We start from the raw sequence: 11,275 nt of genomic DNA, 5'->3' as shown, positions 1-11,275 counted from the left end.
GGCGCGCTGCTGCCGGCGCACCACGCTGATCCGAAGCCAAGAGCCAGGTACTTATCCTGGTCTCCCATGAGGTGCAGGGCCCAAGTACTTGGGCCATCCTCCACTGCACTCCCTGGCCACAGCAGAGAGCTGGCCTGGAAGAGGGGCAACTGGGACAGAATCCGGTGCCCCGACCAGGACTAGAACCCGGTGTTCCGGCGCCACAAGGCAGAGGATTAGCCTAGTGAGCTGCGGGGCTGGCCGTACAGGCATTTTTCAAGAGAAGAAATGCAAATGGTCAACAGGCACATGATAAAATGCTCAGGATCACAAGCCATCAGAAATGCAAATCAAAAGCACAGTGAGGTTTCACCTTACCCCAGTTAGAGTGGTTCTCATACAGAAATCAACAAACAATAAATGCTGGCAAGGATGTAGAGGAAAATATACCCTAATCCACTGCTGATTGGATTGTAAACTTGTACAGCCACTTTTGGAGACAGTATGGAGATTAATTCAGAAATCCGAATATAGACCTACAATATCCCAGCCATCGTACTCCTTGGAGTTTTCCCAAACATAAAGAAATCAATATATTAAAGAGTGATCTGTAACCCATGTTTATTGCAGCTAAATTCACAACAGCTAAGATATGGAATCAAATGAGATGTCCATAAATTGATGACTGAATGAGGAAATTATGGTATATATACTCTATGGAATACTACATAGCAATAGGAAAAAATGAAGTACTGTAATTTGTTAGAAAATGGATGCAACTGGAAACCATTATACGTAGTGAATTAAGCCAGTCCCCAAAATACAAATACCATATGTTCTCTCTGATTTGTGCTAATAGAGAATCTAAAAGGTAATCAATAGAAGTGAAATTGACACTTTGAGATGTGATAATTTTGAATAGCCTTTGTCTTGACTATTTAGGAACTGTGCTTATATTTTTTTTTCACACAATTTGTTGAAAGCTTTACTTAGTGTTGGGCTAACTGTATGAGTACAAAATTAACTGAAAATATATATTTTAAAAATAATAATGGTAATAGCAGAGGGAGGAGGAAGATGAGTAGGAGACAGGTGCATGGGAGTGCAGGGTGGAAAGAATCACTATGCTCCTAATTTGTATATATGAAATACATCAAGCTTGTGTTCCTTTCTTTTTCAAAAAAGGAAATAATGTATGACAAAGCAACCTCACTGCTGTATGTGTATCCAAAAGAAATAAAATCAGAATCTCATAAAGAAACAAAAAAGCAGACAACTGTGATTACAGTGTCAAACCAGATCAACACACATTCAAAACTGATTAAGGAAAGAAAATGAAAAAAAAAAAAAAAGCAGTACAGAAAGAGTACAAGTAGCTATATGTGTTTTGGAGACAGAGATAAGGAGAAAAGCAGTTTTCAATGATCACTGTTTTGTTTTAGAATATTCAATTTTTAAAATTTTATTTTAAAGGAAGATTTATGGAGAGAGAAAGGGAGAGAGAGAGAGATAGGGAGACAGAGATAAATCTTCCATCTGCTGTTCATTCCCCAAATGGTGCAACAGCTGGGGCTGGACCAGACCAAAGTGAGGATCCAGGAGCTTCATTCAGGTCACTAATGTGGATTCAGGAGCCCAAGAACTTGGGCCATTTTCTGTTTTTCACAGGTGCATTAGCAAGGAACTTTCTCAAAAGCAGGGGAGCCAGGACTCGAATCAGTGCTCTTATGTGATGCAAGCACTGCACGAGGCTTCTTAAGCCACTGCACTGCAATGCCCACTTCTCAATATCATAATTTCTACATAAAATGCAAATAAAAATGGAAAACTCCTAAACGTCTTTCAAGTTTGTGAATAAAGCTACAGTGTCAAATATGGCACTACTAGTCACATGTATTTAAATTTAAATTATTAAAATTAAATTAAATGTAACATTCAGTTCCTCATTCATACAACTAATTTGCAAGTGCCTAATATCCACTTATCTAGTGGCAGTCACACTGAATTGCACAGGTCAATAGATACACAGATTTACAACAAGGTGGAAAATTGCAATGTAGAGACTTCTCACAAAATTGGGTCAACTATGAAACTTTAAAACCTAGCCTAAACTTTCATATACTTCAGCTTCTCAGTATTTTTGTACCTCTGTAATAATTTGTACTCAGAATAAATAGGAGAGATATGGGGGAATTTATTTGTAGGAAGCAAGTATCTGTTGTTGAGAGGTTAGTAAATCTATTTCTAATTTAGACTGCATGTCAATGGATTTGATAAAAATCTTTTTCTTCCTGATTTCTCAATTTCTGGTATTTGTAGAATGTGATTATTGCTTCTATGTGATTCATGTGATTTAGAACTTCTCTTACTTTGAGAATAAAGCTAAAACATGTGAAGACCCATGTATTCAGCTACTTGCCTTTGCTACTTGAATCAAGGATGAAAGGCATGTTCTTTCTACAGAAAGACCATGGGACATTTGGAATATTTGTCTTCTATGTGGCATCAGGCACATCTGTAATCCGTTTCCCCTCCCCCTGGCCACCTTACAGCATTATTGTGAAAAACAAATATGTGACAACGCTTTGAATACCATAATGTCCATATTTTTTAAATTATTAGTATAATTTTTATGGACGCAGTCAAGTTGCCTGTTTGTTAACTGTTAGAAGCTGATATGGTTCAAAATATTAAAAACCTCTCCCAGGCTAATAATTAACTTACCTATCCTGTTTGCTTATCAAATTGAAACACCTGTCTCTTCTGTTAATGTTTAAAATCATTGGTAAGATGTCATTTATGTTTGTTTGGTTTTGATGAAAACACAGGAGACTGAGATCATTATCCTTTCCCCCATCACCTGCTCCTGTCTCTTCCTGCCTCTACTTGAGTCTCAAAATTACGTTTTTCATTACCCTGCCACATCTTTCAGAACAATCAAGGTTTGAGTCAGATGAAGAAAACCATATGTATGCAAAAGAAAATGTCATTTTTAAAGGATTTGACAAAGAAAAATAGTAAGAGATTTTATTATTGCTTTTATAACATTCAAACCCAATATTATTACTTGATGGACTTATTGTCATTACTAGCCTGCCTGAATTATTCTATTTAGGTTCCATATTGACACATTTAAATGTTTATATTTAAATTTCAAATTAAAGGCCGGCGCCGCGGCTCACTAGGCTAATCCTCCGCCTTGCAGCGCCGGCACACCGGGTTCTAGTCCCGGTCGGGGTGCCGGATTCTGTCCCGGTTGCCCCTCTTCCAGGCCAGCCCTCTGCTGTGGCCAGGGAGTGCAGTGGAGGATGGCCCAGGTGCTTGGGCCCTGCACCCCATGGGAGACCAGGAAAAGCACCTGGCTCCTGGCTCCTGCCATCGGATCAGCGCGGTGCGCCGGCCGCAGCGCGCCGGCCGCGGCGGCCATTAGAGGGTGAACCAACGGCAAAGGAAGACCTTTCTCTCTGGCTCTCTCTCTCACTGTCCACTCTGCCTGTCAAAAATAAAAAAAAATAAAAAAAAAAAAATTTCAAATTAATCTTATTGTTTTTATTTTCAAAGCAGTTAACTAAGCATTTTCACATTTGTTATCTCATCTGAATCTTTCATTTACCTCCTGAGTTTGATCAGACATATACTTCAACCTTGATTTTTTCTTAGACTCAGAGAGGTGAAGTGATTTGCCTAAAATCACATAGCTGATAAATGACAGAGTTGAGACTCATATTTGTATTTATACTATCCAAGGACAACAAATTACTTGCTATCAGGAAACAAATGCACATGGCTGCTATTTGCCTTAAATTTTCCGTTGTTATTTGTTGATTAAGTCTTTGTGAACAATATTTACTATCACAAATCTTACAAAGTTATTGAACACTCAACTTCTGAAAGTTTTTCTTTTAAGTGTTTCCTCAAGATCACCTCTCTCCATGCTAACCTTGGGTTGTAAAATAGACTTCAAATGCCAAGTAGGAATGGGAATTTCACAGCAGCCCCTTCAAAACAGAGGGGGAAATCTTTCATAGAAACCTGGAATCAAACTAAGCTCTAGTGCAAGGGTGTGTTTTGCAAGGACAAAAAAAATTTTATCTATTCAGGCTAAAAAGATCAAAATACTACAGACAAGATAAATTTTCAGGAAATGGAACTAAGGTCATCTACTGACACTGCACAGAGATGCCGAGAGCCCCAAAGGCACACATACAAAATGGAATTATTCATAAGTCTGACTTTTCAAACACCTTATTATTGATTTTTGTAGGAAAACAGCCCTTCAGCCACCACAAATAAGACCACAAACAAGCTAGTTTGAGGAGGAGTGTGCTCTGACCAAATTCCCTTTGCCTTTAGTAGCTCCCCAAAGATGGAATGCTGGAAGTGGGCAGAACTCCTACTCATGTATGAGGTAAGACAATGTGGCAAGTGGGCAGAGTATGGGAGTTGGAGTCAGAAGAATTGCTCCTTCTAATAAGTAAAAATGTAACTGCTTTACTACTTGTGCAGAATCAAGTATAGTTATACAAAAGGGCACACAGACAAAAGAAACAATCCTCCCCAAAGCTATATCCTGACTCTTTTCCTGTGATGACTAAAATTATCATTCCAATTCAAACAAAACAGTTTGCAATCTGAGAGATAAAACAGCTTAGCTCAACAACTATTAGCAACGATGAGTTTGGTCATCAAATTTCCTCTGGAAGAATTTTTTTTTTTATGATTTTGCTACCCAGGAAGGTGTTTTTCTATGACTAAAAATAAAGAACAATTTTGTAGTTTATTTAACATGATTTGAAGGATATCCCCAAGGTTTCCTCAAGCTCTTATTGAGGCTAGAGTTGTCTGCTTATTAATGTCTTTGGTCCTGTTTGTTGCACACCAACACTTAATCGAAAATGAATCTTGATGTGAATGGAAGGGGAGAGGGAGTGGGAAAGGGGAGGGTTGTGGGTGGGAGGGACGGTATGGGGGGGGGAAGCCATTGTAACCCATGAGTCGTACTTTGGAAATTTATATTCATTAAATAAAAGATAAAAAAAAAAAAAAAAACAACTATGGGACTGATTTTCGGAGGCCTGGCTATGAAAACTAGTCCTGAAATTAACTGTCCCTACACTATTTTGTCCATGTAGGCAAACTAGCAACTAAGAACAGAAATGAGAGTAGACTCCTTTGTAGGCTTTGGTGACCCCAAACTGGGATGACTTTAAAGATTGCCACAATGCCACCACTGTGATTGGAATTAAGTCACAGAACAAACAACGGCCTCTTTTTCTCCTTTTCAAAGTTGGATCACTGCCATAGTCAACCCACATTCAGAATTTCTTCACTCCTCCCACTTCATACAATTCTTCTCTGTAATTTTGGATTCATTCACCACCTCCAATAAAATTGTAAATTTGTGTGTAGACAGGGAAGGCAAAACTGTATTCCTCTCTACCTATATACATTTCAGAGATTAATACTGTCCCTGGTTAATAGCATCTGTATTAAGTATTCAATAAATAAACAAATGAAAAGACATAATGCTGCGACTTTAGCTAGCTCAACCTCCTCCTCCATGCTTCAGTTTCCCCACACATTGAAATAAATGCATACACAGGATTGGAGAGGTGGAATACAATGATTAAGAGTGTGAAATCTGGGGCCAGCTCATGGCATAGCAGGTAAAGCCCCCACTTGCAATGCAGGCATCTTATACTGGCGCCAGTTCATGTCCCAGCTGCTCTATTTCCATTACACTCCCTGCTAATGCACCTGGGAAAAGCAGTAGAAGATGCTCTAGGTGTTTCAGCCCCCGTTACCCTTGTGCAAGACCTGCAAGAAACTCCTGGTTCTTGGCTTCAGCCTGGTCCAGTGCTGGCTGTTATGAGTGAACCAACATCCAAAAGATCTCTCTATCTTTCTCTCCCTGTCTCTCCCTTTCACTGTTTTTTTTTAAGATTTTATTTATTTGAAAACAGAGTTACAGAGAGAGGTAGAGACAGAGAGAGAGAGAGGTCTGGTTCACTCCCCAGATGGCCGCAACGGCCGGAGTTGTGCCAATCCAAAACCAAGAGCTTCTTCCAGGTCTCCTATGCAGGTGCAGGAGCCCAAGGACTTGGACCATCTTCTATTGCTTTCCCAGGCCACAGCAGAGAGCTGGATCGGAAGAAGAGCATCCAGGACTAGAACTGGCACCCATAGGGGATGCCGGCAATTCAGGCCATGGCATTAACCCACTACACCACAGCACCGGCCCCATCTCTCCCCCTCACTCTTTAACTTTTTCAAGTAAATAAATAGATCTTTAAAAAATGTGAAATATGAAGTTGCTGGCATTGTGCCATAGTGGGTGAAACCATCACCTGTGATGCTGGCATCACATTTGGGTGCAGGTTCATGTTCTGGCTGCTCCATTTATGATCCAGCTCCCTCCTAAGGGCCTGGGAAAAGCAGCCCAAGATGCTCAAGTGCTTGGACTCCTGCCATGTATTTGGGAGACCTGGAAGAAACTCCTGGACCCTGCCTTCAGCCTGGCCCAGCACTGGCCATTGTGGCCATCTGGGGAGTAAATCAGTAGATGGATGATTTCTCTCTTTCTCTCCTTTTCTTTCTGCAACCCTTACTTTCAGAAAATAAATAAATCTTTTTAAAAAGAGTGTGAAATTTATGGAATTAGGGAGAGTTGTTTCGCATGTTACATCTACACTATGATCTTGGGCAAATTAATGCCTGTGAGCCTCAATATACTCATCAGTAAAATGAGAGTTATAACACCTCATCAAATCATCAAAGGACTAAAAGTGAACAATGTATGTACAATGTATTGTATAAGTAGCTTGTCAACAAATGGCTGCAATAACCATGGTAAAAATTCTCCCTGACTCTAACATACTATAAAACTATGTTTCCTCTGAGGGGTTTCTCTAATTAAAATTAAGAATACAAGGAAAACATCACAAAACATCTTTCTGCTCGTTAAGTCCTTGAATGTCTTGTCTTAGCCCCACTAAGAGGAAGGAGATATGAGAAAAATGGTCTTTACTATATTACCCTGTAGCTAAAATGAAATGGAGGCGGTGGAGGGAGAGATAGAGGCCAGAGAGAGAGAGAGGCAATTACTGTTAATTAAATATAGTAACTTTGAAAGGGAGAATACAATTCATGACCCCATTATAGTAGAACAATATCATTAGACAATTAGCTTTCATATTCAGGGGCCTGGCATTGAGAGCTAGTCCTGAAATTAACTGCCCCTATACTATTTTGCCCACACAGGCAAACTAGCAACTAAGAACAGAAATGAGAGTAGACCCTTTTGTCTATTGGCTTCACTGACCTCAAACTGGGATGGCTTTAAAGATTGCCACAATGCCACCACTGTGATTGGAATTAAGTCATAGAACAAATGACAGCCTCTTTTTATCCTTTTCAACGTTGGATCATCACCATATTTAACCCACATTTATCTACCTTATTGGCAGTCCAACCCCAGCTATGGTCTTGTACAACTAGCACACCAGGGAGAACATTTTTGATGAGAGAGAACACAGACACCCAAGCAGCATATTCAATCACCAACAAATGCACATGGCTAGTCAGACAGTTAACACATTTGAAATAAAAGTAGATACTCGCGAATAAGAATAGAGCCAGTTAAATACCAAAGTCATAGTAACCAAGAATCCACAAATTAATTTAATACCAAATCTTTTGACTTTGTATTCTTAACACTGAATACTAAGGTGCCAGCATTGTGGTGTAGTGGGTAAAGGCTCTGCCTGTGACACCAACATCCCACACAGGCACCTCATGTCCAGCTGCCCCGCTTTCAATACAGCTCCCTGTTCATGGACTAGGAAAAGCAGCAAAATTTGGGTCAATTGGTTGGGCCCCTGTTACCTACACAGAAGACCTAACTGAAGCTTTTGGCTCCTGATTTCTGTCTGGCCCAACCCTAGCCATTGTGATCATCTGTGAAGTGAACGAGTGAGTGGAAGATATTCTCTCCCTTTCTCTCTCTCCATCAATTAAATAAATATTTTTTTAAAAACCTGAATATTGAATATAGGCTTATTTGGGAACATCCAACATAAGAGCATTTTTTGCTTCTTGTACATTTTTCATACATGTTAGCATAGTTGCTTTTATTTTAAGTCACTAAGCTTTAATCAAATAAATTGAAAGACATATGTTTCTTGAAAATTCCTATTTTCCTTTTAGCTCTCATCAACAATTTTTTGGTTTGCTACATCTACATACTCCATTGCTTCTGAGGAGATGGTTACTTCAGTTCTGCAATCCATTAATTATTCAGGAAATAGTTGATAAAGATTTCTTATTTGACAAGTATTGTACTATATCCATAGAGCAGATGTCATACTAGGGAGGAGAAAGTCAACAATAAGTAAAAAGCTAATAGGTAACCATATAAATAGATAATAATTCCATTTTAGATGGTGATAACTGCTATAAAGAAGCTGCATGAGTTTGTTCTAGAATTTGTATAGTTTCAGTTTTTATATTTAGCTTTTATGATGCATTTTAGTATATGTTGTGACTTATTTTTATCAAAGTTTATTTTTATGTGATTGTCCAATTTTTTTAGTTCTATTTGTTGAAAAGACCTTCTTTCCAAAACTGAGCTGCCTTTGAAAATATGTCAAAAATTTGTTGTCTATGTAGGTGCAACAGTCAATTCTTGAATTCTCTTCTTTGTTTAATGATTTGACGTTCCTAGTTTGATGCCATACTATATTGTCTTTATTACTGTAACTTCATAGTAAGTCTTAAGGTAAGCTACAGTTGGATTTCCAATTTGTTCAGAATAGAACAAATACAAATATATGAAATAATTAAAATTATACTTTGATTCTTATATTATAAAATAATGTAGTAGATATGGTCTTTCTTTACCCAACATCCTTCACTTCTTTATTCTAGTAAACTACCATTTCAGTGAATCCAGACTCTGACCAAGTGATTCAGGTATGTGAATTTTTATTCAGTTAAGAGACACAGACATTTCCCTGAGATTTTTTTCTGGCTTTACAGCATCAGTGCTGAACCCTCACAACTGCCTGTAGCCATTTGGGAAAGAAAGTCTATATGCTACAGGAGAGAATGACACTGATTTAGTGACAGAAATAGAGATGATAGATGATAGAGATGGACATAGGGATGGGAGGGAGATAGGGGAGGGGAGAAGAGGAGAGGTTCGAGAGGAGAGGTTAGGAGAGGAAAGCATAAGAACAGGTGTCACAGAGCAGCTTTCACTAGTTCAAGTGGGATCCGGTCAATCTTGAGCTTGATTCCATCTTCACTTCCTACCTCTTTTTTTAATAGAAAGTTTTTATTTAATAAATATAAATTTCCAAAGTACAACTTTTGGATTATAGTGGTTCTTCTCCCATACCCGCCCTCCCACCCGCAAACCATCCCATCTCTTACTCCCTCTCCCATCCCATTCTTCATCAAGATTCATTTTTAATTATCTTTATATACAGAAGATCAACTCTATACTAAGTAAAGATTTCACCATTTTGCACACACAAAGTATAAAGCACTGTTTGAAGACTAGTTTTACCGTTAATTCTCAAGGTACAACACTTTAAGGACAGAGGTCCTACATGGGGAGCTAGTGCACAGAGACTCCTGTTGCTGATTTAACAATTGACACTCTTATTTATGACATCAATAATCACCTGAGGCTCTTGACATGAGCCGTCAAGACTATGGAAGCCTCCTGAGTCCACAAACTTCGACATTATTTAGACAAGGCCATAATGAAAGTGGAAGTTTCCTCCTCCCTGCAGAAAAAGGTACCTCCTTCTTTGATGGCCCCTTCTTTCCACCTGGATCTCACTCAGAGATCTTTCATTTATGCTATTTTTTTGCCACAGTGTCTTGACTTTCCATGCCTGAAATGCTTTCATGGGATTTATTTTAGCCAGCTCCAAATGCCTTAAGAGCTGATTCTGAGGCCAGAGTGCTGTGTAGGACATTCATCATTCTATGAGTCTGCTGTGTGCCCTGCTTCCCATGTTGAATCATTCTCTCCTTTTTAATTATATCTATTGTTATTAGCAGACACTTAGTTTTATTTATGTGATCCCTTTGACACTTATTCCTATCTTTATGATCAGTTATGAACTTAAACTGAACACTTTAACTGGTAAGATAGCATTGGTACCTGACAACTTAATGAAATTTGGAGTCCCATGGCAAGTTTTTAGCTTTACTTTTATGGTTAAGTCCAAGCAAATGTGTGCTGAACTGTACAATTCCTCCCTCTCTTATTTTTAACAGGGATCAATTTTCAATTGGATTTAAACAACTTAGACTAATTCTGTGTTAAGTAAAGAGTTCAACCAATGGTATTAAGTAGAAAAAGAAAATACTAAAAAGAATAAAATAGTGAGCTGTTTCTCGACAGTTAGGACAAGGGCTGATCAGGTCATTCTCATAGTGTCAGTTTCACTTCTACAGGTTTCCTTTTAGGTGCTCAGTCATAGATCAGGGAGAACATATATTTGTCCCTTTGGGACTGGCTTATTTCACTCAGCATGATGTTTTCCAGATTCCTCCACCTCTTTTTTTTGATTGAGTATATTTTGTTTAAGTTTATAATCAAAAGAGTCTGGCTCAAATATAAGAAAAAAATCATTTAAAAATATTATAGTTGAGGAAATTTAGATTTAAAACTTGTAGGCATATGTAAAATTTTAAAAAACATGAATGCTTCTAGATTGATAGAGAATATAAAGAAAAACAGATAATAGTCATTAGAAGAAAAAATACCAAAAAGAATTCAGAACGAGAAGAAAAAAAAATCTGGAAACTATAAAAGGCAAAAAGAGCTATAAAATATAACAGGAGGAAGATTGGTTAGACCATATATAAATATAAATGTAAATGTTACAGGAAAAACAGCACAAAAAGATAAAGAAAAGCTCTAAATAAATAATGGATAGAAATAGCATAAGTAGCAACATTATCTTCTATCATTAGAATCCAGATCAAAAGGCACAAAAAAAATAAAGGTATATATTCTGAGACTCAACAGAAATAAATGATCAACATAGGTATCGAAAAGATTCTGCTAATGTTTTAAACATTTCATAGCCTGGTGCAGAAAATAGTTATCTCAATAAATATTTTTAATGTAAAGTGCAAAGCAAAAATATAAGTTGATATTTTTGTAGCATAGAAGAAGGACTGATGTAAGAAGAAATGACATTTGAGCAGAAAATTAAAAGAAATATAAGAAAATTATGCTTCCAGGAAGATAATGTAGATATTTTTCCCTATTCTC

This window comes from Oryctolagus cuniculus, chromosome 2, assembly GCF_964237555.1.
Source record: "Oryctolagus cuniculus chromosome 2, mOryCun1.1, whole genome shotgun sequence".
Taxonomy (NCBI): Eukaryota; Metazoa; Chordata; class Mammalia; order Lagomorpha; family Leporidae; genus Oryctolagus; species Oryctolagus cuniculus.
The sequence above is the reverse complement of the archived record's forward strand: the minus strand, read 5'-3'. Positions refer to the sequence as shown.